Genomic DNA, 24,135 nt, shown 5'->3' with positions numbered 1-24,135 from the left:
CAGTTGGCCTATGAAACAACCTGCACAGTCTGGGAAAGAAAGAACGCCCCTCCAGAAAAAAAATTGAATTTACCTGATGTATTGGCATGTGCTGAAAAATAATCTTACACATTTATCAGAATATTTGAGAAAAAAATAGTGACAAGGACACCAACAGATAAGCAAATTAAAACAAAAACTCAAAGCAACTATTAACTCCAGGAAAAAATAAAGGCCATATAGGAAAGGAAAATTTAAGTATAGTACACTTCGTGGCTCAGTAGTGAACAATATATACATAATGAAAACAATATAAATGTGGAAGAGTAATTAGACCAAAAATTATGGAGCAATGATAATAATACAATGTAAAAAAGGGAAGGTTGCATGCAGGTTTGTGTCTACATGGAAGGGTATACAAGAAAGCAAATCTGTCATCTTTCATTTTAGGAAAAACAAACTGTGTAAAATAAGCCCTCCTCCCAGCAATGAAATCTAATTGTCTCTTGGTATCCACAGGAGATGGGTTCCAGGACCCTGCAGATACCAAATCCATTATATTCAAATCCCTTACATAAAATGGTACAATATGTGCATGTAAGCTACATGCATTCTCCTGTATAATTGACATCATTTCTAGATTACTTCTGATACCTAATACAATGGAAATTCTATAAAAATAGCCGTTATGTCATTGACAAGAAAAAAGTGTACATATTCACTATAGATACTATTTCTGAATATTTTTACCTATAGTTGGTTGAATTCATAGATACAGACTGTGGATATGAAGAGTCAACTGTATATCTCTTAAAATACAGAATTACATAACACATAAGAAATGGCAAAGAGTGACAAAAGTGGTTTGCCTTTGAGAGGAAAACCCAGGAATAGGAAATTGACATTTGTTATACATCTATTACTTAGTGAGATTGACAATTAAGATAAAATGGAAAAAACAAAACATAAAGGAGTTTCCTAACAAGAAAGGGTCTATCATCACAGAAAGGTAAAAAGTTAGAGCTCCCACAGATAAGATTCTCTGGTGTGTCAGTCACTTTCCTTGTCATTGAGACATAATACTCCACACACACAACTTGAAGAAGAAGGGACTTATTCTGGCTCCTAATTTCAGAAGTTTCAGTCTGTGTTTGGCAGTCTAACACACGGAACTGTCATGGGAGTAAGGCCTAGACATGAAAGAAAATAAAACAAACAAAACTGCCCACATCATGGTGGCCAGGAAGCAGAAGAGAAGGGAGGCACCAAGGAGGGAGAGAGCCCCGCCCCCAACAATCCGCCTCTTCGAATCAGACCCCGCCTTCTAGGAGCGCACTCAGCTACTGAACCCACCCAGGGATTCATCCGCCAATGAGTACAGCACCACCCTAACACGATTACCTGCCCCACCCCCCCGAAAGCCTGGCTTTTGCGTGCAGTAGAGTGTTGGGAGAGATTCTGGATCTTAACCATAACCCTTGATTACAGTATGAACATGAATAATGGTAAGTAAATTGCAGAGGATTCAAGAGCATAAACTTAGCACCGAATGTCTCCACCTTTCACGTTTGCCTCCCACTAGAGCATGAAAACCATAAGCACATCAGCCATTTATAAAGGGCTATGAACAGAGTCGAGCGAAGACGTCTCCTAGCATTAGCTAATTCTTTCCCAGCTGAAGTTAGATCGGTATCACTTTCCCTATCTTTAAATGAGAAAAGCCAGGCCCACAAAGGATAAAGAATTGGTCCAAGGTCAGCACAACTATCTCTTGTTTCTGAAGAAGGGAATGTAGAAGAAAAAACTATTTGCCCGCGCTGACTTGTCTTCCTTAAAAAAAAAAAAAAAAAGCAAAGATATGCAAAGTTAAACCACAGGAAAACTTGGTGAAGGATTAAGCTGAGGTAGCCTGGAAGAAAGTGAAGCCTCAGTGGGATGGGCAGGGATGGAGCGGCGAAGGAGGCAGATGCACTAAAACAACAAAAACCAAGGCTGCTTAAAGCCAGGCACAAATCTGTCCAATCATGGCGGGGGGTATTGCCAGGCTAGAAGCATTTATAAATCACCTCAAACTAATCAGCCAGTTAAGGACAATCCCATAAAAAAATAAAAGAGACCACAGCAGGCTGCTCTTGAGAGATAAATGGCTTTGCAGCCTCATCTGGGGTATGCAAATTTGAGGATATCAGCAGGCACTTTCTGAATGATAACTTGGTTTATTTGTGAAGGGACAGCACACCAGGAAATAGAACTGAAAACCAATGGAGAGCTTTGGGATGGGCTACATGTTTTGGCAGTGCTAGGGATCCCTTTTGTAAGAAACTCTGCACTGGGATAGGAAGGCAAAAGCATTGTCTGGTAAGTGGATGGGGAGACTGGAACTTTGAGACATCCATGGAACTGAGTGGCTATAGTCAGAAATGGTACAAACAGGTGCTTTCTTTCCTATACAATGTCTCTCAGATTCCTGTCTCACTGCCTACATCCTTCCCAATGCAGGGCAAAGAGGTGCAACACTGTATGGATGGCTGGAGTTATTAGAGGGCCTTGAAACCAGAACCTAGGAATCAGCCTTATTAGAAAAAGAGTCTTCAGGTATCATAAAGGAACTTGAGATCACCATGAATAATTGAGGTGGACTATAAGCCCAGTAAATGTCTTAGAAGTGACAGAAGAGGTGCAGACCAGTAGAGGAGGAGAAAGAACATCATTTGAAGACAGAGGCAGAGCTTGGAGCAAGACAGCCACAAGCCAAAGAAAACCTGGAGCCACCAAAATCTGGAAGAGGCAAGGAAAGATTCTCCCCTGGAGACTTTGCAGGAAGTGTGGCCCTGTCAGCACCTTGGCTTCAGACTTAAAGCCCTCAGAACTAATTCTTCTGTCTTAGGTCACCCAGTTTATGGTAGCTTTAGAGCTCAGAACAACTAGTCTAGCCCCCTGATGTTAGAAATGAGGAACAGAATGGTGTGTCTTTCTAAATGTTGCACAGCTTCCGGGTGATAGATAATGGACCTGAATGACTTCGGTTCAGTTGCCTGACCTTATCTCCCTCAATGTTCTCATCTAGAAAACCAAGATCATAACACCTGCCTGAGAAGGTTGTTATAACAACCAAATGAAAGAAAGGATGAAAAGCTGCATTGTCATACCGTTTGCCCAGAGCAACTGAGGGCCATATCATTGCCTGAATCCCCACTGGCTCATTTTCAGCCTCCTGGATGAGCTGCTTCTTGCTCTATTATCCATCCCACACTCCATTCTGCATTTCTTCTTACACGTCAGCTATACCTTGAGAAAATGTACTGAAAATGGCTCACACTGCTTGTCAAAGTCACTCATCCACAAACACGGAGTTACCATCGGCCAGCGGCTGTGGTGTGTACTGGCACGGGGACCTCAGGGCTCAGCAGAGAAGACCATGTCACCTCACCAGCCCTGCCCTCTCGGGAATGAGCGATGTCATGGGTGGGGTGGGAAGTAGGTAAATGAGGAGATCATGTGCTAAGCCCTAGTGCCTGGCTGTCTCTGTCCAAGAACAGACCAAGATGTGTCATAATTTTGGGCAGTGATTCTCAGTAGGGAATGAACAAAGTGGATCCCCCTGACACACACACACACACACACACACACACACACACACACACAATGGGAACATTTGGCAATGTCTGGGGACGTCATGATGTCACACAGTGGAGAAGTGTGGAGTAAGCAGGAGGCACTGTTGGTATTGAGAGGACAGCGGCCAAGAATGCTGCTAACATCCTGCAATGCATAGAGCAGCCCCCCACAACACAGAATAATCCTCTATGTCCTACATGTCACCCTAAGCCCAGGAATTCTGCTATGAGCCCAACAGAATTCCTTGCTTAACCCCAGGAAAGCAGTGGGGAAGTATGAGAGATTGTGGCGATGAAGCTAAGGGAACATGTCCATAAATGACCAACATGCTGTTTTCTCAGCAAATGACTCCTAGGGGACCTGGCAGGTGATCCGTGGCACCTGTGGGACCACTATGCGCTGGAGTCCAGCTTGATCTGTGGACACAGAAGGCCCTGGACAAAGGCAAAGGACTGCCTGGCGAGTGAGGTCCCATCTGGCCATGCTAAGCAGCCAGTCGAGACAACCCAAATCAAGTGCAAGAGAGAGCAATTGGATTGAAGGGATGAAATGGGGAAAGGCCTAGCAACATTTAGGGGGGGTCAGTTGGCTGACACAAAGCACGAGGCTACATTTTGTGAAATGAGATTATTCTTTAATCCTGGAAACAGCTTCTCCATCTCATTTCCTTTGCAGGACAAGGTGGGTGGTCTCATACACCACTCACCACTGTGGGGAAGATGGTTCTTCTGCACTGGATATCAAATAACGAGGAATTAAAACACCCTCAGAGATGTTACTTCCTTTTTAACTCTCTTCTTTCAGAAAAGCCTCAAACTAACATAAACAGGTCCTCAAAACTTTGGTGACATTTGTCATTTCTTCTACTAGAGGTTGGCCCAGAGACAACAATACTAGGAACTCAATATCCACATTTGGTTTTCATAGCATATTTTTATTACTCCTTATCAAATGACCAGATAGGAATGATTCCAGGAATATGAAGATTGTTCAACATCAAGAAGTCTTTAAAATATATAATCACATTGATTATCATGTAACAGATATACTGATTATTTCGGCAAGTATACCTAATAAAAACAGTAACTAAAATAAAAATAACTTACTTTCCTCAAAATAGGCTCAGCATTCTTTATTTTTTAATCTTTTACCTTGGTGTTTTGGAATAACTTTGAACTTGTAAAAGCTGGGGGGAAAAGTACAAAGAATTTACATATACCTTATACCCAGATTCTCCAAATACTTATCTCTTACATGTAGTTTTTAACCTTTGTGCTCTTAACAAGGTCGGGAAATTAACACTGATGTGAGACTACGGACCTTTGCTAATTGTCCCATTAGTATCCTTTTTCTGGTCTAGAATCCAACTCAGGATCAATGTTCCATTACCTGTCAGGTCTCCTTACTCTCATGTAATCCAGGACAGATTCTGCATTTTTCTTTAAAAAGCTGTGGCTATTTAAATAGACTTGTTTTGAACCCATGATGCTATTCTCAGCAAAATGGAGCTGAAAATACAAAAAGTTTCAGTAAGCACAGCCTCTTCCCCCTGTCAATAGCCCCTCACAGGGGCACATTGTTGTTGTAGACAAACCTACATTATCACATTCTACCCCCCATCAGGGGTCCCTGTTAGGAACCTGGCTGTGCAGCAGGAGGTGAGCAGTGGGAGAGTACACAAAGTGGCACCTGTACCCCCACTGCTCCCCCTCACTTGCACTATGACTTGAGCTCTGCCTCCTGTCAGATCAGCAGCAGCATTAGATTCTCATAGGAATGTGAATCCTACTATGGACCATGCATCCGAGAGATCTCGGCCATATGCACATTTGAACCCTCTCCCCACCCATCCTGTCCATGGAAGAATTCTCTTCCATGAAAATCATCCCTGGAGTCAAAAAGGCTGAGGACCACTGATGTATGAGGCTCCTTCTGTGGACTTGGACCAATGTATGATGATGCATAGCAACTAGTACGTCATCAGGGAGAGTAGTTTTCCTAACCTAAAACTCCTCCAAGCTCCACCTGACGTACACCCCGTGGCAATTACCAATCTTTTTACCATCTCCATAGATTTGCCTTTGGGGATAATAGCACACAAGGCAATGAATTCTTGATACTTTTTCCCAGCTCAAAATTATTCCAAAACAGGGCTGGGGATTTAGTGCAGGGGTACTACACCTGCCTCACAAGCACAAGGTCCTGAGTTTGATCCCCAGTACTTTCAAAAAAAAAATCCAAAACATAAAGCTAAAAAATAAATAAAGAATTCTAGGTCTATTTGGAGGGGAAGTAGATTAGTTTTATTTTAGTTACTATTTTCATTAGAAATACTTACTGAAATTGTTAATATCTGTTAAACACTATCAATATGTTCATAGATTTTCTCTTAATGACTTCTTGATACTGAACTATCTTCATATTCCTGGAATAATCTCTGTGTGGTCATTTATAGAACAATGAGTAAGACAGAATGCGCTACAAAAACCAAGTATGACACTGAGCTTTAGGCACTTCCGGAGGACTCTGAGCCCTACAGTGGCCCTCAGTGCGCAGCCTCACCAGACGGGCTTCTTTCCTTTAGCGATATGCACCTAGGTTTTCTCCATGTGTTTTGATGCCTTGCCAGGGAGGGGCGGCACCTGAGCGGAGGACCTCCAGGCGTACCCGGGAGTGTCACTGTGCTGGGGGAGACAGGCCAAGAAGCTATAATACTGAGAAAGGAAGGACATTCTTGAAGATGAACCCAAACCTTCCATGCTGCTTCCTAATATCTTGTCCCCATTTTATCCCTTGGGAGCTGCCCGAATGTCATTTCTTTGTGGAATGTTTTCTGAGCCCCAGAATCTCCCCATCTGTTCTCTCACCATCCACATCACAGGAGCCTGAGCAGATGACATCTGCTGCTCCCCTTGACCACAGTCTCTAATCTGGGTCTGAAGGAAAACATTCAGGGGTCTCTTAACATAGGCGGTAAATACACTACACCTCCCTTTTGCCGACATCTAACAGAAAGTGAGTATGTCCTTCAACTAGAAAGGAAACAGATGCTTGTGATTTTGCCATTAATAAGAAATTGAAAATTTCAAACCACCTTAAACTTATAAGTATACCATAAATACATTATTTATACAAATTCCTAATTTGAGATTAGCTATTAGATCAAACATTAGCTGTGATTATTAAATGTGTTAAATGAAGAACCACCTTGACTACTATATTAGATTTTTTTAAAAATATTTTGATAACTGTCAATGTAATTAGTTTCCTTTGTGGTTCTATGTTAATAAACTTTTTTGAGCTTTGAGATATAATGGATGAATGAAAGCTATATATACCGTCATGCATTGAGCAATGTTTTGGTCAATGAAAGGTTACATATATGATGGTGGTCCCACAAGATCATAACGGAGCTAAAAAATTCCTGTTACCTGCTGACACCACAACGACCATAAGGTCCCAGCCCAAGACATGACTCATGGTCTGTGGTGAGCCGAAATAAACCAGCTTTGGGAACTGTTTGGGTACAAAAGTAAAGCACATGCAGTTGTATGGAGTACCTAACACTTGACTGTGATAATAACAATATGGTAGCATTTATGTTTTCACTATACTGTTATGGTTATTTTCCAGTATACTCCTTCTACTTATATATTTTTAAAAGTTAACTGTAAAACAGCTCCAGGCAGATCCTTCAGGAGCACTGCAGAAGGCAGCCTTGTCATCATAAGAGGTGACAGCTCCATGCACATGACTGCCCTCAATCCCTTCCAGGGGGACAGGATGCGGAGGAAGACAGTGAGGTTGGTGATCCTGTCTCTGCAAAGACCTAGGCTAATGTGAGTGGATCTCAAGAGGAAAAGTTTATAAAGTAAAAAAGAAAAATAATAAAAAAGCTTCTAAAATAAACATGTGAAAAACATTTTCATATAGCTACACAATGTGTAAATCTTTAGGAAAGTGCTATTATAAAAGAGAAAGTTCAAATTTCAGAGTAAAAAGATGCAATAAGCTGAGGTTTGTTATTGAGGTTTATTATTAGAGCTTTTAAAGAAATTCAGCATAAGTGTGCAGTCCTTATAAAGTCTACAGTAGTGAGCAGTAAAGTCCCAGAACCTCAGGCTCATTTCCCACTTACTCGCTGCCTCAGCCTGAGTGACTTTGGTTCTGCACGCTCCATGCCTGGCAGGTGCCCCAGAGTATCCCTGATACTGTATTTTTACTAAAGTTTCTCTGTATAGATACACCAACGTGTCTGATTGTGCTACATGTGCTGACAGTACTCAACAACACGGCCTGGGTGCAGACTCACACCCCAGAAGCAATACATGCCACTGGATGCCTGCTGGGTAGTGGCCTCCCACTCTGCCCCCATCAGTGCCCCACAGTACTCACGTGTGGAGGGAATCACCCGATGAGGCATTCCTCACACTGTGCCCATTCTTAAGCGATGCCTGATTATATTAAAATAATGCAGTGTTTTGATACACACTGGGAAGTGATTAGTACATAAGCTCATTAGCATATCCATCAGCTCACGGTATTTTGTGAGACCTACTCTCAGCAAATTCCAAGCATGCATTATTATTAACCATAAGCCTCACTTCTATGTGGTATCTAAAAATGTTGAACTCATAAAGACGTGGTAGGAAAGTGGTCACTAGAGTGGAGGGCAATTGGGAGATGTTGGTCAGAGGATACAAACTTTCAGCTATACGACAAGTAAGTTCTGGACATCTACTCTACAGCATAATGAGTACAGTTATGAATTGTAAACGGTGGGGGATTTTTAGTGCTGTGGATTGAACCCAAGGTTTTTTGGGCCAAATTATAGCCCCAGCCTTTTTTTTTTTTAATTTTGAGACAAGGTCTAAGTCATTAAATTGCCCAGGCTGGGCATGAACTTTGATCCTCCTGTCTCAGCCTCCCTGAGTGCTGGGATTACAGGTGTACCCTTGGCTGTAAATAGTGTTTTAAGAAAGGAGACTAAGTTTTCATTACAGGGCTAAAGAAGCCATGACACACAACAGATGAAGAAAAATCTTGGACCCTAATGCTTTGTCAAGGCCTCTACCTGGGAAACTTTCACAACCAGCACAATGCCTGGCATATAATAGATGTTCAATAAACAGGCTCTAGTAACCCTATTATCACATATCCACAAGAAAGAATTGTTCCCCAGAAGCAAGCATAAAAGGCTGTATTTTAGAGATAGGCCTCACTAGGTTTTCCTAGCTATTTCTGTCACCTGCCTCACCCCTCCTTGCTGATCTCTCCCAGCTGCACCCTCCATGGTGTGTGGGGCAGCACCTGCTGTCTCACCAGGCAAGACTCACCACGAGGTCTGCTGTCTGTGCTGGACAGGGAGAGTGGGCTCCTTTCTGCAGCCAAGCCAAGATCTCCACCCAGGAGCTGGCGGGCAGATGGGGGGGTGCTCACTTAACCATGGCCCTGTGAAGGACCCTCTGGAGTGAGCGAAATGCGTGTAAAATGCCACAGTTCCCAGCCTAGGCCTGTAAATGTCCTCAAATTCCCGGTAGTCTCAGCTTGATTTTCGCCTGCCCCCATCGTTTAGCTACAGTCTCCTCTCAGAGAAGGAAAATGATCAATCGACTAAGGCTTAGAAAACCTTGCGAGGGCCAACCAGACCCGCACATGCACTTGCCAGAGGGGAGGGTTTGCAGGGAGCCGTCCTCCCTTGACATGGAGCAGGCAGAACTTGGGAGAAGTTAGCAGCCTGGCGCAGCAGCAGGCACAGAGGCCCCCACCGAGTGTGCGCTGCTTTTCTCCTTCCTTTTCAAGATCACTCCAATTGGCTAATGAGACGTCGAAAGCATGAGATTAATTAATGTGAATCATAACCTCAGCTGCACTTCCCTCTCAGTGGCCTTCACTGCCCGCACCAAAAATACAGGCTTTCTGCACAATAAACACTTTTTATAATGGCAATAAGACCACTCCAGGGAGTGCTGTTATCACAAAATAATCACGGCCCTGTGGGATCAGCCTGGCCCAGTTTCAAGCCTCATAATACTGGAAAAGTGGAGCAAGAAGGGGCAGAGTAAGGGGTGATTATATCAAAACGATGCACCCCCAAGGTGCCTTTTAACTTAAAGCTTGAGATACCTCAACTGAGGATCTGCGCGTGCAAATAGTATTGGGATGAACAGCTGTGACTTTGTTGCAGACAGCCATCTGCAGTCACGCATTTTTAATGGTCCGGGTTGGGGCCTATCAACCTGCGAAGCAAAACTTAAGGCTCAGTTTTGGATTCTGGTTGGCGATGGTGAATTCTAGTCTGTTCTCCTTACCAGGTTACTTTTGCGGCAGGGATGATGAACAAGATTGAAAGTGCAAGAAAAACAAGAAACCAGAAACACAGACTCTTACATCTTGCTCTCACAAAAGTGGTCCTGACACTGGAAGGATGGGAGAGGCCCCAGGGTTTGTGACTCAGACCACTTCACTTGATTTGATTACAAAAACTCATTTTGATTACATTCAAGTTTCTCTCCATAATTGCTAATGTGTATTTTTTTTATACCATAGCAAATTAATCAGGTTTACATGGTAGAGAGTTACACGGGTGGTTTGTACCACTCTGCAAAAATGCAAAATGACAGCCAAAAGCTATGTGAGATTCACACAAAACTACCATCAGGACACCTGTGCAAATAACATATTCTTCCAGTCATGACAATGAAAGATACCCATTGTTTGCAAAATTGACTTCCAAACTCACTAAGATTTTTCTCTACATTTTCTCTTCTTAGAGAATTTCCTTCCAGAAGCATTATCACCTTAAACATTTCCCAGAATCAAAGGTAAACTGTAAAAATGAAGATAATTTTTGTAATAAAAATAGACTAAACATTTGCTTTCTCCTAACAGCTGAACTATCCATAACTAAGGAAGTTAGATGGTGACTGGAGCTTAGCCATAGAGTGTTTGCCTGGCATACATGCAGCCCTGGTTCTATCCCCAGCACAGAGCGGGAGGAAGAAAGCAAATGAGGAAGGGTAGGAGGTAGGGAGGCCAACCTGTATTTGTGGTGGTGGTTTAACCTCAGTTTCCACTATAAGGAAGTGTAAACATGGGTTAAATATAAATGTGATTATGTCCATTTCTCCTTCTCCCCCGAAAAAGAACACGCGACACAATACACCCGTCATGCAGAAATGAATGAAAGCCAATATTTATTTGAGGCAAGTTTTGCTCTTTCTCCATCCTTTTCCATAATTCAAAATAGTATCAGTCATCTTAAGACTTAAGGTATTGCCTAGTGTGAGATCAAAGTCACAAGAGGTAAATTGGACTCTGAACCATCCAGAATATGGACACACTTGGTTGACAGGGCAGCGATGCCCATCTAATGCTGCTAAATCCCCTCTGAAAAAGCAGCATCACAACTTTCTGCCTTCCCAGAATGATTCTCCCTAAACAAATGTTGGTATTTTTTTTAACAATTCTGTAAAATCATTCCATGTACAAAGGAAAGAAGAGCAAGATGGCTTTAATCTTCCAGTGACATTGATGCGACCAATTCAGCATTTGCTGGAGATTGGATGTTCGTTCCCCTTTTTTAATTTCATCACGCCAAAATTGTTATAAAATGTCCTCTGTGAAACAATATTCCATTTTAATCATGATTTCTCTTAAGAAAAAGAAACGTAAACATGTCAACATGACACAAGAGAACCACAATGTGTCTTCCTAATACAATAATAGCCATAGGTTTATGAACCATTCGATGAAACAGCCAAAGGAGAAATGAGATCATTTGGCTTCAGTCGCTGAGTGTAATAGATCTCCCCTCGGTTAAGATAGCTGGGAACAGGCCGAAATGATTAATGGGAAAGCTTGATGGTGTAAAAACTGCTTAATGTAAGAGAGCAATATGGCATGCAAACCAAACTAAAACAACCATAAATATTTTAGGCACCTTATAAAGATTTAAGAATATTTATTCCACATATAAATCCTTCCTGTAGTATCAGCGAAAGCTCAGAGTCCAGAGGTCTGGCAGGCTGAAATACAAGGGCTGTGTGCCTTCTTTCTGTTTGCATTCTGTGATGATTAAACCAGATTAGTTGGCTAACTGCTTCCAAAATGAGGCAAAACTCCCTAGTGCCAGTCCTTTTACAGCTTTGTCAGCACTTACTGCTCAAAGAAATCTGATCTCCAAAGCTTTCAAAGAGGGACTTGGGGCCAGAGAGAGTCCCCTTGGTAGTGTTGTATCACATCTCAAGTCTCCTACCTCAGTGCTCACCAAAGTATGATCTTGAGTCAGGCTGGGGAACACTGCCTCCTGGGGACTTTTATGCATGCAGATCCCAGGCCCCAGGCCTGATCTGCTGATTTGCATGCACATTAAATTGGGGAAAGCAGGAGTTACACCCTCACCACTCATACCTCTCCCACCCTTGCCTCTCTCTCCCCCATCTCCAGATGGCTCCCCAGAGTAGGGTTAAAAGGGTAGTTAGAAAGAGAACAGCTTTGCCTAGATGAGTCGTGTGACCTTACTTCGATCCTTGTAAGCTTATTGCTATACCTTGGATATTGGTTATCCCCTAAAGGCCCATGTATTAAAGGCTGGGTCCCAGAATAGAGATCTTGGATGGTGGTGGAACCTTTAGGAGGTGGGGCCTAGTGGGAGATCCTTAGGTCTTTGGAGGTATGTCCCTTGACAAGGATTAGGGGACCCTGACATCTTCCTCTCTCTACTCACTGGTTTATGATGTAACCAGTTTTGCCTCATTACCAGCTCCTGCCATGATGTGTTGCCTCAAAAGACCCAAAACAATGAGGCCAAATGACCATGGACTGGGACCTCCAAGTCTGTGAACCAAAATAAACCTTTTCTAAGTTGTCTCAGGTATTTCATCATAATGATGGAAAGCTAACACACTTATATTGCTGAACCTATTTTCTTACTTTCAAACAGGGGGAAATGATAGCAACTGACAAGGGATGATAAGGGGATACAATACGACGACACAGTGAGATGCCCGGGATACAGGGCTGCTGAGCAGTGGCGACGATTCAGGCAATAGAAATGAACACACAGGGCCAATGTCAGTATCATAAAACTGTTCAGAAGCCCTTTCCCCATTTCTGTCCCTATTTAGTGGGATTAATCCAAAACACCAAGATGTTCTGGTGCTGAGATAGAAGAGAAATAACAATAACAGGAATGTAATTATGGATTGGTTATCTTTTCTTCTGTGTCAAATAACCCTGAAACTTAGCAGCTTATAGCAAGTATTTACTATCTTGCAGTTTATGTGGATCAGAAATTCAACCCTGGTGGCTCTGGCTTGGGGTATGTCATGCAGCTACATCTAAGAGGTCAGCTCAGGCTATAGCCATGTGAAGGATATACTGGGACAAGAGGATCATCTCTAAAACCATTCACTCACATGCAACTTGATACTAGAGGAGGCCTCTGCTCCTTCCTTCGTGGGCCTCTCCAAGGGTAACTTGAGCGTCCCTACAATGCAGCGGCTGGCTTCCCTCATAGCAGGTGACCCAAGAGAGAGGACAAGAAGGAAACCACCACACCTAAATTGGACTAGCCTTAGTCATGGTCACACACCATCATGTCCTCGAGCCTTCTGAGAAACTCCTATGGTTATGACAGTAATAGATGGCTGCGTGGCCTTGGCCCTTCATCCTCATCAGACCCCTAAATCCCCTCAGAAAATGAAGACAATATCCACATTCACACTCAACTACTGACTCAAAGAGATTTCCCTTCAAGGAAATCATACCCCTGAATCTGTTCCACAGGGAGGTGTTGGAGCCCATGCAGGGTTCCTGCTAGAATTTATCAAGTAGCCCCCAGGGTTCCCTCAGTCAGAAAAGTCTTCAGTAATTGGGACATATCCAGTCCAGTCTGAAAAACCCTCTCTGCTACCCTCCTTTATTCAGCTCAAGTCCTATTGATTCTTCCAGTTGTGATTAAAGATCTGTGGTGTCCATGACCCAGTTGAGATAGGCCTGGGGAATTAGTAAAGCTCACTTCCAGGTTGGGTGTGTCTATAAGGAGGAGAGACCTACTCTAAGTGTGAGAAGCGCTGTCCCAATAGCTATGAGCCCAGAGGGAACAAAAGCAGAAGAAAAGTAAGCCGGGCAGTCACACAAGCTCGATTCTGCTTGGTCAGGTGGTCCTTTGTTGTTGCATCACCTGCAGGCAATGAGATTCTATCCTCCCTAGCCTTTCAGTGTGGTCTCACACCAGCAACTCTTCAGGGAGCTTCCAGTCTTTCACTCTCTGACTGTGGCTATATCATTTCATCCTCTTAGATCCTGAGGCTGGGCAGCTACTGGTCTCTCTGGCTCTCCAGCATGCAGAAAATCATTGTGGACTATCCTGCCTCTGATCATGTTACCCAATCCTCTTCTACAATTATATATACATTTTGTCAGTTCTGTTCCTCTAGAGAATTCCAACCACTATAGTATCCCTTCCTCTGGAAGGCCCTAGAGTAAATGAGCCCTCTGTAATATCCTGAGAATCCTCTCTCAATCATTTATTATATTGTCCTTCATGTACTTGGGAAATTATATGCTTGTCTGTATCTCTTGCTTAATAGCCAAAAAAATCCAAAATAATGGGACCATGTCTAGTTTTGTTCAGTTTATATATATACTGGAGACTAAAACAATGGTTGGCACATCGTCCTCTTTTAAATCCATTTTGTCCATTCATTCCATAAATATTACTGATGTCCTACTATGCAGAGTTTCAAGCACAGTGGAGACAGCTGAGAACAAGACCACTTAAATCCTTCCTCTAATGGAGCATTCATTCTAAATGGGCAGACACATCCACAAAGTAATAGTCAAACAAAACCAACATGTGAAGATATGACACAAGTTTTAGAAGAGAACAGAGAGTAAGAGAACAGAGTGATGGCAGGTCAAGAGGTTCTATTTAGATAAAGTGGAGGGGAGACCCCTGAAGGTGGTACTTAAGCAAAGTCCTGAATGAATTGAAGACACAATATACTCTCATAGAGGGTATCTATGAGAAGAACATTCTAGAAGGTGCAAGCATAGTGCAAAGGCTAAAGCAAGACTATATTTGACAGAGCTAAGGAACTTCAAGGAGAATTTCTTAGAAGAGGGTATGGTAGATGTCAGTGTCAGGAATGGATGGAGGGAAACCCAACCATACAGATCCCTGTAGGTCACTCCCTGGAGTCTGACCAGCAGTTGACATTGTCCAGCAAAAGTGTTATAAAGATCCACCTGGTCACTTCAGAGAGAGGAGCCTGGGGTAAGGGTGAAAGGATAGAATGTCACTGCAATTCGGTGCAATCTTAGACACTGAGAGGAACAGCAAATTAAGCTGGCATCTGATGTCCTCTTGGAGGAAAGAAACATTTACCAGAGTTCAAACATGGCTAAGCAATGAGAACACAACCCAGTACTTTGATTCTGACCAAGCAATAACTACTCCTGCTTCTCACTGACATATCACTGGCATGTTCTTCACACAGTGCCTTTCTTATTCCTTCTGAAGACCCTACAAAGGAGGAGGTACTATCCATAGGCATTACACAGCAAAGCTGCCCCAACCCAGTTTCTGGTGCCCACAGATGCCAACATCACACAGAGGCAAATGGAGACCTTCCAAGATTAAGCAACTTGCTCAAAAGCAAGATCATTATGAGTGATGGAGCTGGGCTTTGAACCCAAGCAGCCTGACTCTAGACCTTCTCACCACCAAGTACCTTCCCTGTAGGCATCTGAGCTTCTGACCTCTGCTATGAGAAAACAGAGAAACAACCAAAGAAAATACAAAGACCTCCCAAGACGATGAAGTACAGTTTTTTGATGCCAGAGACAGTTGTAAATGCAGTAATAGGCTTTAGTGAGCTAAAAATTATTTTAGTTCAAAAAAGTGATTTGTATCTGTCAGACACAAGTGACAAAAAACCATTATTTCTCCTTAGCCCCCTACAAATTACTATATCTTGTTTATCTTCTTCTCCACACAGAGGAGACTCTTCCCTTCTATTCTTGAAATTTCATTCCATTCCGGCTTGATTTTTCTGGCTTCTGATTTTGTCCTTTCAGGAATACTTTTCTGATCACTGGAGGGTCACTTGTGACAACATCCACTAAGGCCAAAGACAGCAAATGCCTAGCACAGTGTCATCTAGCTCTCCACCTCTATCCAGAGTAGACATCACTAATCTATGCCTGTGGCTTTCCACCTGTCCTGGGTAGGATTTCCCAGTCCTTCTCAGGACTTCAGTTTTAGGCATTAACTATGGATAACAGTTATACCAATGTGCCACCTGTAAAGGTACAGTCTTTCCCGTTGCTTTGGGGCACTCCACGGCTATTTCAAAGAGTGCCACCCAGCACTTTCAGCTTAGTTTCATGAATGCAGACATCTGGTAAGAGGCAGAATAAATGTGGGAAAGGCACTGGGTAAAGAGGTTGGTAGGTGTTGGGAGGGGAGAACTGAGAATCTTGCACAGCCATTGGGAGGCCTCCATAATAATACAGACAAGAGAAGATGATGATCAGATTATGAAAACAGCAATAGAAATGGAGAAGATTTTTCAGTGTTTTTGAAATCTGTGGGTCATGAAGTCAATTTGCTGGATCATGACCACCATATCTCCAAAATGAAGTCATAAAATGCAATAGGATCAGTCCATGTTGTTTGGTGACACTTGTTTCCTCTCTGTAGCACATATTGTCCCTGGCTGCAATGCAGAAGGGTTATCATAATGAGCCACAGTCTACAGGAGATCGAATAATAGCTGCCTCCAAAATTGTCCACACCCAAATCCCCCGAACCTGTGAACATATTAAACTCCATGGCAAAGGAGATTTTGCAGGTGGAATTAAGGTCATTAATCAATTAATCTTAAAATAAGGACTTGTTCCTAGATTACAGATCCACTGATTTCAGATGTGCACGACCTGGGGCGGAGGACCACATCCAGGCCCACAGGACTTTGGACCGACAAACCCGTGAGATCATGAAGGGGGAAGTCTCTGGGACCTAAATATATGCCTACTTGTTACAGCCACGGCAGGAAACTAAGAAAGGTCCAAAAAAAAAACATATACATGCACGTCTGGGGCAGTGTAGAATCACAAACTGAGTCGATGGCCACCCATTCGTCTTCAGCAGCTTGTGGACAAATATGCCAACGTTTCCTCACCTGCAGATACACAGTATAGTCAAATTGGTTGTCTGGTTTCAGGAGAACCAAAGTTAATGACCATATGCACATGAAATGTTCAAAATAATTATTATTATAATTATGACCTTGGTTTAATAGAAAGGCTAATTTCTGAATCTCAGTTTCTTATCTAAAGAATGGAGGTAGTATCACCTCCTATATTTGGTTGGTGGAAAGGACCAATCAGGTATAGTATTAGAAATAAAGGGCCATGAAACTTTCTATTTAGCAATTGTTAGATCAAAGAGAAAAAAGGAGGAAACAACTAGTTGTCTACATCTGTTTTTGCTCTTTCCTTCTTCCTTATGACTAGAACCTCTAATTTTCAGCTAAGATATAGCTGCTCAGAATAAAAAGCGTATTTCCCAGTCTCCCTGGCAGCTTGATGTAGCCATGTGACTAAGTGCTGAACACATGCAAGCAAAAGTGTTATGTGCAGACCCCTCTTCTATCTTCTTTTCTGTTGACAGGAACGTGGACATGAGGGCAGGAATTCAAGAAGCCTTTTGAACTATGGGGAACAGAACTGATGAGCAGCAAGACAGAAAGAAGCTAAGACACTGGAGACTTGAAAGGACACACTAGCAGCCTAGATTGCCTATCCTGGAGCTTCTTTTACAAAAGAGATAAACAGACTTTGACCTTAAGAAAAGCAAATTATTTTTCACTTGCAACTAAACCTAGAGTTAATGTGTTTAATTAAGGAGGCCCAGAATCCTAGGTGGCATTCTGAACAAAAGAGTTTCCCGAACATTAGGATGAGCTAACAGGAGTAGAAAGAGATTAGCAGCTCGGCAAGGAGCTCACTGTGGTACCTTGTATATATCTGAAAGCAGGAGTTATCAGCTACCTCGTTGGCAGTGTTGGCAGTGAAAGCAAGTCACAGTGCCTCAGCCCCTGGATCTTTAAATGCCTTATACAAAATCTGGATGCAATCTCCACTTTTTATGTGTACACTTTGCTGACGGAAATGGAGACAAAGCCTCTTTGGAAGGTGGTAAGATTGCCCCAGAGAAGAGCGCTGTGGGGAACTTGGGCTGAAAGCATGGCACTTTACAGATTCATTGTTTGCTACTCGTAGCTTCAAGCATTACAGCCCTTGTTGCGGGGAGTCTGATCAACAGGATTATAGTGCTAATGACGTTTTAAAACTGAGCACTGCACACACATGCAAAGGGCTCTCAAAAGGATTCCAAATATGTGTAAAACAAATACGCAGGGATGAATCTGAATATGTAACTAAGGTGGTAAGGAATTCTTTCTAGAGAAATGTCTTAGACTTGCAAGACAGACATTTTTTGGATGGCTTGGTCTGTCTCATGGGTCAGCCACCAGGAAAATAAACTCACCTAACATCTTTGTTCAGATTCATAAAGGAAATTAATTTATGCGGCAGAGGGAAGTTGCTCTGAATGTACCCCAAATGTGTTATATCAAAACAATCAATAAAGACGAACGATTTCAAAATGAACATCCCAACGTGATCTGTTAAGAGTACCCAGGACACTTGCATTTTCTAAATCTGTGACTAATGAAACCAGGGTGAACAGGCCTGTTCGTCCTAGAGAAGCCAAAGTATACACATGACAAGCTCCCTCTCCAGTTGTGACACTTAAATTTGACAGTCAACTTGTATGATTTGGGCAACTGCCTGGGGCAATGATGGAACACATGGGGTGTGTCTGGGACATAGGGGTGTGGCCTTGGGTTCTATGTCTGAGTCCTTTCCTCTTCCTTTCTGCAAATATTTCCATGTTCTGTTTCCTGGCCACCATGAACTAAACAGTTTTGCTCCACCAAGCCCTTCCACCGTGATATTTCTGCCTCAGAATGAGCTGCCCATGGACAAACTTTAAATGACACAAGCCAAAACAAACCTATCCTTTCTTAGGTCGTGAGTGTCAGGTAAATTGCCTAACAATGAGAAAGCAAATACACTAGTTATTTGGAACAAGACTTTGGCCCAGCCAGTGTTCTAACTCATGACTCTCACAGCTCAACATTTCAAAGGAAAATAGAAGTTATGAAAATGAGCTATCTCTTCCTGCAGAAACCATGAAGAAACCATAATTCAAAAGGCATCCTCAAAACTTTACCCTTGCATGAGCTTGAGAGAAGGACATTTACTATGGGCAGCACAATTGTTTTCATTATCTTACTTCCTATAATCCTTAGGGATTAGTTCTGTTCTCCTTGTCTTGTTGGTGAGGAGTGGGTGAAGGCAAGGAGTAAGATCTACAAGCCCACAGGGAGATCTTGGTAAAGATAAGACAGAATTCAAGGTCTGTTTGGTTCTATATCCTAGAAAAGAGCTGTCCAACAAAAATCTATTGTGATCCACACATGTACTTTAAAAATGTTTTTAGCCACAATTAAAAGCATTGAATTGATGAGAACACTATTTTATTCTAACCTAATAGGTTGAAAACATTATCATTTCAACATGTGATCAACATAAAAATTGAGATAGTTCATACTGTTTTGTAATCTCTTACAAAGTGTGAGCGCATTTCATACTTACCCATTTTCATTCTGTCTGCCCCATTTCAAGTATTCATTCAATCATCGCATGCAGGTAGTTGCTACTATACTGGTCAGCATAGGTCTATCTATGGCACACACTCTACAGCAGGCTGTTTGTATCATTGAAAGCTCTAAAAGGTTTGCCATTACTGGCCTAGAGTAACAGTCAAAACTATCACCTATTTTTAAAAATATAGCAATGAGTCCCAGATTCTTCAATTTGATAGACTTACAAAATTTTTAAAACACAAGAAGGCCCTAAAGTGTTTCCCACGTTGAATTTGGCCAACTGTATCAGTCTGTATAGACTAAGTCTTCCTGCAGTAACAAGCAAGCCCATTCCTCAGTGGTTCTGCCACCATAAAGCCCTCTCCCCTCCTCATGCAACATGCTCAGTATGAAATGGCTGATGCTACCCCTCGGAGACCCAGGTAGATGAAACACGTAATACCTTGCAGAAGGAAACACAAGGACAATAGAGAAATATATATTGCCTCAAAGATTCTGACAGGAAATGTTACATTTGGTCAGTGAAATAACCAAAACAAGTTAGCTAAAAAAGCCTCTTGTCTTGGGCACAGAACAGGAAAGGATCTGTATTTCTCTATGGAGAGTTAGGAAGAAGTTTGAACTACAGCCCAATCTACAACTCCAAGAAAGGACCAAAGAAAATAATATTGACTAACATCTCCTAGGATTTAAAAGAGGACATTTTTAATGCCCACAAAACTAGGAAGAACAAAACCTGCATCATCTTTCCTTTTTCTTCGTGGACATGGGTGACCTCTCTGTCTTGGATGGGCAGATGGGCAGGGTCAGAGAATCACTAACCTGCATAGTGACCACTTCTCCTCTGCTTTGTCCATCTCCAAACATCTCAAGCTGTTCAAGTCTTTGAAAATCCGTATAACCAGATATGCACCAAGGGACCCCACTTATTTCTAAAGGTGATTTATGCAGAGATTTTGTGCTGTCTGCTTTTTTATATTTCTGTATTATTTGGTTGCTTAATCTATATATCTGTGCTACTTTGATCGTGAGAAAAAACAAGCATAGCCATAAATCTCGAACTCATTTTGCAGAGCTGCCATGGTGATACTGAGGCAGTTTTTCTGTCCGTGTGGTAAGGTGACCCCTTCTTATGCCCTCCTGGCTGATAGGGCACAGGCTCCTTTGCCTTCAGATTGTGTTTTAGAATATTCTTTAAGATCCTGGCAATTGGACAGCTTTAAATTTCTCTAAGTATCCAAATTGGCCCAGAGGAACTTCTGTAAGAGCCCACTGCAGAGAGAGAAAAACTGCTTTTTTCTTCCAAAGCAAATGTTTGCCACAAAGAAAGCATAGTGTATATGACACCAATAATAGAGAGAAACCATTTCTCTGAGATGGATGAATTACAAAGCTTCAAACTTCCAGTTACAGTTCAATAAAGCCCTCATGAAATCATAAGGCATTTTCCTCTCTGAAAAAAAAAAAATGAGGTAAGTATGACTAAAAGTCAAAGCACCTTGTACAGCCCCAGGAAACTGGCAGGACTTTATTAATCTTTAGATTAATATTTGGCCAGCTTATATAAGAAAGTGGCTAGCCGAATTCTCTCAAGCAAATTTATTAGATCTTTAAGGAAGAAAAATATATACTTTAAATAAATATCTAAACAAATAAATGCCACAGGCCTCATGCCCCACAATTCATAGGAGCCATTTTATTGTCTTTTTTACTGCTCCCAATATCACAAAAGTTTACAATTAATTGCCACTGACATGGAAGAAGAAAAAGATAAAGAAAATGTTTATTGCTTTAGAAACACTGACACTCTCTTCCTGGCCTTGCAACCGTCCTCCTTGCTGAGGGTCACCAAGGAAAGAAGGCCGAATAAAACACCCTCTTAACGTGGTAGCCACGCACTTGAGGGGAGATGAGCTGAGGTGATAGGAGGCAGGGGAGGCTGTGCTGGGAGCAGGGGCCGCTGAAAGAGTATTAACAATGGCCCGGTGACAGGCAGCCTAAGTTTCATTTCGCTTCTGAGCAGGATCAAGAACATGCGGAGGGGCATCTGAGTCTGAATGAAGACAATCAACATGCCAAAGGGAAAGGATATCTGCAGTTTACGAAGAGCAAGAGGGTTGTGAATCCTTTGCTCGCTCCTGTTTTTCTGACTTCACATGTACCTGTCACTGGATTGTTCGTGCATTCATTTATTCCACAAATACATGCCAGGCCTGGGAACACTCACAGAAGTGAAAACATAATACTGTTTTTAAAATTCTACATACTATTATCTAAAATAGTGCACACTCTGATCTTGCCACATAAAAGAGTGAACAGACAAACTTTTAATGGGGATGCTTAATAACTGGATGCTCTGATAACGGGACCAACATAGAACCAAAGCTGATTTTTATGGTATCTCAAGCACACACACACACACACACACACACACACACACACACACTCACACAAGATACTGCCATTAATGCCAAGTCATTTCTGACTTGGGAGATAAGCAATTTCGCATCAAAAGGATCAAGTGTTTTTCCTTATGATAATCTTTTTTAAAAAAAACTCCCCTCTTACCCTTTCCCAGCCATGAAGCTTAATGGGAAAGGACAAGGCAGTTTCTCAGGGAGACAGGAGGACATCAGAAGTAGCAGCTACAAGAGAGGAAAGAAGGGTGAAGACTCAGACCTTAACTTTCTCCTTTCTGAGAAGTCCTGGGCCTGTAGCAGGCAGCGATAGAAGTCCTGAGAGTACTGCAGGGACCTCGGGGACAGGCAAGATGGCCAAGCCTGGTCAGCTGCAACAGGGAAGCCTGTCAGCCTCAGGGACTGAGCCACACCAGCCACTGGGCATCACGTGCCGGGACAGAAGGCCAGGCCTGGACAGTCCAGCACAGAGAGCCAGTCACATAGGCGGCAGAGGCCTCCCCCCCTGCTGTGCCTCATGCCACCACACTTCCTTTTACCAGGTGCCACCCAGGGAGACCAGAAAGGGAAAGAGAATTATTGTACTCCAAAGAGACAGAGCTCTCTGACCAGAATAGGGGTCTTTAACCAGCCATCCCACTTACGCGTCTTTTCCAAGTCTGCTTCTTTCCCCTAAAGAGAAGAGGAGACTATAACTTGTCCAGCTTTCCCAGTAACAGAATCCTGATTTCCAGCTGTGTTCATTGCCAACTGATTTAAAAGTTATGCTTCTCACCTCACTACCATCCCCCCACACTAAGTACGACCGTGAAATTAAATTCTTGCATTTCTGTATGTGGCAGACTCCCATAAAGTCTAAAAGAGCTTGAGCTTGACTATCCTGCTGCCTGGAATGTGGGTGTGGCATCTGACACTCCAGCAACCCTTCTGAACCATGAACCAACGACAGCATTCTAAAGTCAGAAAAGGACTTGCTGGAAGCTTCCCCGATGACTTCAGGGAGGCATCATATCAACCTTGAACCTCTTACAGCTAAGGTTTTGCTTTTCTAAACATGAAAGAGAAGTTTATCTTGTTTCACTATCTGTCATATTTTCCTGTTGCCATAGTAAAGAGGTTTCAACAGCCTGGATAAAATGATTTGTGAACAATATAAGATCAACAGCAGCAAAGGAAGAGTATCATTGTTTAGGTACCTGATATATAATGTAACATACTTCTGCTACACATATGCTCATCATGCTATATTTTATAACATGTTAAGAGTAGTTTGTCAGATGCCAGTATAGTAAGGACCAATTTCTATTTTAAAATAATTATTTTAAACTATTTAGATATTTGGAAAGGCAAACTAGTTTGATCTTTTTTTTTTTTTCCAGTACTGGGAATTGAATCCAGGGCTTTCACACTGACCTATTCCCCAACTCTTTTGTTTTTTTTTTTTTAGTTTGAGATGGGGTCTTGCTAAATTGCTCAAGCTGGAATTGAATTTGTGATCCTCCTGCCTCAGCCTCCCAGAGAGCTGGGATTACAGGAATGAGTCACCATGCCCAAATCATTACTACCTTAATAGGATGACAGACTGCATAACTCATATAACAGAGCATGGCTCACTATCCAAAACTTCCCCAATGCTGTGAACAGCAACAGTCTTCCCACGAACTTGAAAACTCTCCAGCCAACCTGCAGACGTTCCTGCACTCTTTCCCCAAAACTGCCTTCTGGCCTCTTTGACAAAGGTGCAAAAAGGCTTACAAGGAAATTCAATCAGGTAATGATTGTTTCAAAACATTTTGACATGGACATCTTGTACATATTAGTTAGACTTACATCCACATTTTAGAATTTTTAGGCCTTTCAAAACTCAAGAAAATGTGCATGGGAGAAAGTAGTTTAATGGTTAGCAAAATGAAAGCTATTTCCCCCAGGTCCACCGAATCAAATAGCAGCCAAGATATTGCTGGTTATTTGGAATTATTTATGTTCCTGGGAGAATAAAGGATTTAAGGTGAGGGTTTCTTTTGTCCTAATAATAAATACAAATCGACTATAAAACTGCCTGTTAGCTGGCATAGACAATTGTATTAAAGGGAAACCTTGTAAATTTCAACAACCTACAAACAAGATGTAGAAAATTGCCTTTGTTTATGGTGCCATTTATCAAAAGACTTGTGTTAGAAACTTACATGTGTGCTTTTACAGTAAGAATTCACAGTGAGCTTAAAATGAAACAAAACTCTTTTTTTAGGAAAAAAAAAAACACAACTCTAGCCCACTAGGAGGGAGTTCAAATGGATAGATCCAAACCTTTATTATTAAATGACTTGCAAGAACATCCAAATCTCATCATTTGTCCAGGAAATGAGAGAAATAAAAAA

The 24,135-nt window shown here is 42.2% G+C and overlaps 1 long non-coding RNA gene across 1 annotated transcript; it reads left to right on the top strand.

Moving 5' to 3' along the window:
• Nucleotides 1-6,533: 6,533 nt before the first annotated feature.
• On the top strand, nt 6,534-12,665 carry LOC104866142. The gene is made up of 3 exons (XR_781349.1): nt 6,534-6,612; nt 10,371-10,421; nt 12,542-12,665. It is a non-coding gene; the product is annotated as an uncharacterized LOC104866142 (long non-coding RNA).
• Nucleotides 12,666-24,135: the final 11,470 nt, after the last annotated feature.

Source organism: Fukomys damarensis, unplaced genomic scaffold (genome assembly GCF_012274545.1).
Source record: "Fukomys damarensis isolate Sample0158 unplaced genomic scaffold, DMR_v1.0_HiC HiC_scaffold_28, whole genome shotgun sequence".
NCBI lineage: Eukaryota > Metazoa > Chordata > Mammalia > Rodentia > Bathyergidae > Fukomys > Fukomys damarensis.
The sequence above is the reverse complement of the archived record's forward strand: the minus strand, read 5'-3'. Positions and strand labels throughout refer to the sequence as shown.